The sequence below is a fragment of the Pteropus alecto genome, unplaced genomic scaffold (genome assembly GCF_000325575.1).
Source record: "Pteropus alecto unplaced genomic scaffold, ASM32557v1 scaffold116, whole genome shotgun sequence".
Lineage (NCBI taxonomy): Eukaryota > Metazoa > Chordata > Mammalia > Chiroptera > Pteropodidae > Pteropus > Pteropus alecto.
This window is the reverse complement of record NW_006439189.1, coordinates 156,898-162,263: the sequence shown is the minus strand read 5'-3', so window position 1 is coordinate 162,263 and position 5,366 is coordinate 156,898. Positions and strand designations below refer to the sequence as shown.

Sequence of the window (5,366 nt, the reverse complement as noted above, 5' to 3'; positions counted from 1 at the left end):
AGCAACAAAACAAAAAGACAACCGACTGTATGGGAGAAGTTATTCATTAATGATACATCTGATAAGGGGTTAATATCCAACATTTATAAAGAACTTATACAACTCAACAACAAAAAAACAAACAATCCAGTTAAAAAAATGGGCAGAGGACCTAAACAGATACTTCTCCAAAGAGGAAATACAGATGGCCAATAGACATATGAAAAGATGCTCAAGGTCATTAATCATCAGAGAAAGCAAATTAAACCACAATGAAATATCATCTTACACCTGTCAGAATGGCTATCATCAATAAATCAGAGAACAAGTATTGGCAAGGATGTGAAGAAAAGGGAACTCTCATACACTGTTGATGGGATTGCAAATTGGTACAGCCACAATGGAAAACGGTTTGGAGATTTTCAAAAAAATTAAAAATTGATATACTTTTTGACCCAACAATTGTACTTCTGGGTATTTATCCAAAGAACACCAAAACAATAATTCATAAAGATCTATACACTGCTACGTTCATGGTAGCACAATTTACAATAGCCAAGATATGGAAGCAACCTAAAAGCCCACCAACAGACGATTGGATAAAGAAGTTATGGTTCATATATACAATAGAATATTACTCAGCCATTAAAAATATGAAATCCTACCATTTGCAATGACATGAATGGACCTAAAGGTTATTATGCTGAGTGAAATAAGTCAGAAGGAGAAAGAAAAATACCATATGCATGGTTGCTGGGCTGTGGTATGTATATGAACTCCACTCTTGACAGAAGGAGATGATTTAATAGAGAAAACAGTCAGGAAAAAATGAGTTATTCAAAATAAATTTGATGAAATATCACTTAAAAATATTGCTGCAAAAACTCTAATGAGATGCTAACAAAGAGAATATGATCATGCATTAACCAAGTGGAATTCATTCTAGAAATGTAAAGATGCTTTGGTGTGATAAAATATATTAATGTCATAATATTTATCATATTAAAAGATAAAAACTTATATGATGCTCTTATTATATGTCCTCAAAGGCATTTGAGAATATTCAGTGTTTCGTCATATTTTGTAAAAACTTAGTGAAACAGAAATAGATGGATATTTCTTTAACATAATAAAAAAAATATATTGACCTCAAACAAAAAGCCAGCATCATCTTTTATATATTTTTGAACTGCCTCTTATGTGCCTTTTTTTTTCATCAAACATTATTTTAATGGGTCTCAAAATTCTGTGACATACTTGGTCAAGTTGTTTCCATTAAAAAGTGCTGATTTTAAAAACTAATAACTTAAAAACTATCACCCACAAAAAAATCTCAAATGGTCTACAAAACATGTTCCTTGCCTTCTGAAGTGTTTACAATGCATTGTAATCATCAACCAGTATTTTATTATTAAGCTTAAAAGCCAATTGAGACAAATTTGAGATGGTTCTTCCACCACTGATTAAGACTGGGGTGGCAGATACTGGGGATAATATTCATTTAGCCCTGAGCTTTCTGGGAAGACTTGGTGACTTTGCCAGTTCCAGCTGCCTTCTTGCCCACTGCTTTGATGACATCATAGAAATTGTCTGTCTTATGTCACAAACAGCAAAACAGCCCAGAGGAAGATGGTCAGAGAAGCTCTCAGCATACATGGGCTTGCCAGGAACCATATCAATGAGGGCAGCATCACCAGATTTCAAAAGCTTTGACCATCTTCCAGCTTGTTCCCAGAACAACAATCAATCTTCTCCTTCAGCTCAACAGATTTGCAAGCAATGTTAACTGTGTGAAAATCCAGCACAGGTGCACATCTGGTACTGATTTGGCCTGGATGGTTCAGGGTAATCGCTTGAGTCATGAAGCCAGCTACTTCCATTGGTGGGTCATTTTTGCTGCCACCGGCCACATCCCCATGATGAACATCTTCGACAGACACATTCTTGACATTGAAGCCCACATTGTCCCCAGGAAGAGCTTCACTCAAAGCTTCATGGTGCATTTCAATAGACTTTACTTCAGTTGTAACATTGACTGGAGCGAAGGTGACCATCATGGCAGGTTTGAGAACCCCAGTCTCCACTTGGCCCACAGAGACAGTACCAATACACCGATTTTGTAGACATCCTGGAGGGGCAGATGCAAAGGCTTGTCAGTTGGATAAATTGGTGGCGGGATGCAATCCAGAGCTTCAAGCAGCGTGGTTCCACTGGCATTGCCATCTTTACAGGTGACTTTCCATCCTTTGAACCAAGGCATGTTAGCACTTGGCTCCAGCATGTTGCCATCATTCCAACCAACAATCGGCACAAATGCTACTATGTCAGGGTTGTAGCCAATTTCTTACTGTAGGTGCTGACTCCCTTAACGATTTCCTTGTACCCCTTCTGGCTGCAGGACGGCTCAGTGGAATCCATTTTGGTAACGCCAACAATTAGTTGTTTCACATCCACTGTGCAAGCCAGAAGGGCATGCTCACGGGTCTGCCCATTCTTGGAGATACCTGCTTTGAATTCAGCAACACCAGCAGCAACAATCAGGACAGCACAGTCAACCTGAGATGTGCCTGTAATCATGTTTTCGATAAAGTCTCTGTGACCTGGGGCACCAATGATGGTCAGATAATACTTGCTAGTCTTGAATTTCCACAGGGAGATACCATTGGTGAAGCCATGCTCAGGGTCAGCTTTCAGATTGTCCAAGACCTAGGCGTACTTGAAGAAGCCCTTTGCCATCTCAGCAGCCTCCTTCTCAAACTTTTTGATGGTCCTTTTGTTGATCCCACCACATTTGTAGATCAGACGGACAGTAGAATGGTAGACTTGCTAGAATTTCTGTGTCCAATGATGACGATGTTAATGTGAGTCTTTTTCTTTCCCATTTTGGCTTAGATTTTGCAGTGGTTTTTATGACTCCTGTGTTCTGGCAGCAAATCCCTTGCAAAAAGTTTTCTGATCTTTTATGGTTTGTGTAGCAAGCAACTGAGTATGCTCTAAAACAAAGTGTTACAGCTTAGATATATATTTAAAATTTTTTAAATTTCAAAAGTCTCCCAGATTAGAGAATAACCTTTCACTATCTGGCTCTAACTGAAGGCAAGGATGCTGCCTCCACAGGCAAATGTGTTGTTTAAAGCTGTGTAAATATATCTGCTGTGGAAGCCTTTTGACGGGCTGAATTAAACCTGAATTTCTCGATAGAAGTGGGGCAGCTGGCTGAGCAGGAAGGTGAATTGTTTTTGTGGGCTGAGAAAGTGAGATGGAGAGAGGGAGAGAGAAAGAGAATGAGAGAGAGAGAGAGAGAGCGCACACACACACACGTGAGAGAGAGAGAGAGAGAGAGAGAGAGAGAGAGATTACAAAACATAGAATCGAAAAGTATTATGTAATTAATGGTCTGGGCTGGTGGCAGTGTGTATGTGTGTGAGAGAGAGAGGCAGAAAGACAGAGACAAACAGAGACATGCTTGAGTGAAGCCATTAACTAGGATAGATGAGGTGGTCTATACAGGAATACTTAAGGATCTCAGCTCTTACTCTGCATTTTCCTTACCACCTAGGTTTCTATTTGTTTTGCTAGTTTAAATGATATCCTTCGACTTCCACATTTGACCTATGAACTCATCGAGCTTTTTTACATTTCTCCTTTGTTCCCAGTTTAAATTGTATTTCTACTTGTCAGAGAATGTTCTTCAACTTTATCTAAATATTTGTTTTAGTCTTAGATTTATAATTAAATCTATTCAGTGCTCATTGTCGATTCTTTTGCCAAAATTTTCCAATAATTTCTTAGTTGGATGAAACTTAACCCCTAGTAGAATCTTCAGAAAGAGTACTTGAATACAATATTTCTTGAGTTCTGAAAGTTTAAAACTAAAATCCTTGGCTCACATTTTTTACTTGAATTTAAAAAAAAATGTTTCTTCATTCTTACTTTCTATAATCCAGTCATGTAGTTTGATGCCACCTGATTTTTGTTTCTTGTAGGTCACTTTTTTTTTTGGTCTTTAAACCCAAAGGATTGTTTCTTTATAATTAGTATCTGTTTTACTAGGCTATATCACAGTGTAGACAGTAAATTTCCCCAGTTACACAATGGGTTCTTTAAATATGTAGAATCAGGTGTTCTTTTATTTCCAAAAACTTTTATTAAGATAGTAATATTAGATATTAGCTCTATTTTATTATTTGGTTTTTCTTTTTAAAAGATTCCAGGTATATTTTATCTATCAATACCTCTTTACCTCTTTATTTTGATCTCTTAGCTCTCCTTCATTCTCATTCTTTCTTTCCCTTACTGTACTTTTCAAACATACTCATTCTCACTTGAGTGCTTTGTCATTTAGTCTTCTGAGATGATTTTGTCTTTTTTCTTCAATTTCTTTCCTTTCAGTCAGCACTCATTTCTGTTTGTTTCTATTTTGAGTTTTTAAATTTCTGATAGTATTTTTCATATTTGTAATTGCTTGTTTAATATATTTAATCTATACTTTTCTCTGCTTTGTGCTTGTTTTTCTGAGGGAGTGATTACTTTTATGTGCTGAAAAGTTTTGATTCTTTGTGTGGATGTTGAGTTTTTTTTTTCTAATCATTGTAAATGTTGCTGGAAATTTCTGGTTCAGCAATAAGAGTTGCTACATGGGAAAAGGGGTTTGGATGCCTTATTTGGTTTATTGGTCCAAGAGCACCCTCTTCTGTTGATCTAATAAAGTACAATTTCTTGTGATTCTGCAAAGCTATTTTCCAATGGATACTTCCAAGTTACTGTCTTCTTCCTTCTCAAGCCTTTAGTTCTGTGCAATTTTCAGGTCCTTTCCTTTTGTCTCTTAGTGCTCTAATCCAACAGGTCGCAAACCTGTTCTTAGTATTTACTTAGTCAGAGTGGAACTTTCTCCTGAGTGTGAAATCGAAGTGATGTCATTTAAATTTTTAAAAATATTTTTACTTATTTCAATTATAGTTGACATACAATATTATATTAGTTTAGGTGTACAACTTATGAAGTGTTCACCTCGATAAATCCATTACCCATCTGATACTATACCTAGTTATTACAATACTACTGGCTATATTCTCCATGCTATTTTGTAACTATCAATTTGTACCTTTTAATCCCCTCCCCCTTCACTTATCCCCCCACCTTCTAATCTGATAACCATCAAAACGCTCTCTGTATCTATGGGCTTGTTTCTGTTGTTCGTTTATCCCGTTCTCTAGATTTCACACATGACATTTGTCTTTCTCTGTCTGACTTACTCCACTCAGCACAATATCTTCTAGCTCCATGCATGTTGATGCAGATGGAAAGATTTCATTCTTTTTTATGGCTGAGTAATAGTCCATTTTGTGTGTGTGCGCGCGCGCGCGCGTGTGTGTGCGTGTGTAATC

The 5,366-nt window shown here is 37.0% G+C and overlaps 1 pseudogene; it reads right to left on the bottom strand.

The window, feature by feature from the left end:
* Positions 1-1,480: 1,480 nt before the first annotated feature.
* Positions 1,481-2,861, bottom strand: LOC102887596 (annotated as a pseudogene).
* Positions 2,862-5,366: the final 2,505 nt, after the last annotated feature.